At 40.4% G+C, this 649-nt stretch overlaps 1 non-coding gene across 1 annotated transcript; it reads right to left on the bottom strand.

The window, feature by feature from the left end:
* Nucleotides 1-256: 256 nt before the first annotated feature.
* LOC148547753 (small nucleolar RNA R71) lies at nucleotides 257-364 on the bottom strand. Its single transcript, XR_015897343.1, has one exon. It is a non-coding gene; the product is annotated as a small nucleolar RNA R71 (small nucleolar RNA).
* Between the last annotated feature and the right edge of the window lie 285 nt (nucleotides 365-649).

Here is a 649-nt window from a genome sequence, read left to right as displayed (position 1 = left end):
AATGCAGCAGAATTGCAAGTTTCATGAACTTCCAATGGAAGATCCTCATCAGTTTTTAGCTAAATTCTTACAAATCTGTGATACTGTCAAGACCAATGGAGTTGATCCCGAGGTCTACAGGCTTATGCTTTTCCCTTTTGCTGTAAGAGATAGAGCTAGAACATGGTTGGATTCACAACCTAAGGAAAGCCTGAACTCTTGGAAAAAGTTGGTCAGTGCTTTCCTGGCCAAATTCTTTCCACCTCAAAAGATGAGCAAGCTTAGAGTGGAAATTTAAACCTTCAGACAGAAAGAAGGAGAATCCCTCTATGAAGCTTGGGAAAGATATAAGCAACTGATCAAAAGGTGTCCTACTGACATGCTTCCAGAATGGAGCATCATAAGTATATTCTATGATGGTCTGTCTGAGTTGTCAAAAATGTCATTGGACCATTCTGCAAGAGGATCTCTTCATCTGAAAACCCCTGCAGAAGCTCAGGAACTCATTGAAATGGTTGCAAATAACCAGTTCATGTACACCTCTGATAGGAATCCTGTGAACAATGGGACGCCTCTGAAGAAGGGAGTTCTTGAAATTGATACTCTGAATGCCATATTGGCTCAGAACAAAATATTGACTCAGCAAGTCAATATAATTTCTCAGAGTCTG

This window comes from Arachis ipaensis, chromosome B8 (genome assembly GCF_059453495.1).
Source record: "Arachis ipaensis isolate K30076 ecotype BB chromosome B8, ASM5945349v1, whole genome shotgun sequence".
Taxonomy (NCBI): Eukaryota; Viridiplantae; Streptophyta; class Magnoliopsida; order Fabales; family Fabaceae; genus Arachis; species Arachis ipaensis.
This window is presented reverse-complemented; position numbering and strand designations above follow the sequence as displayed.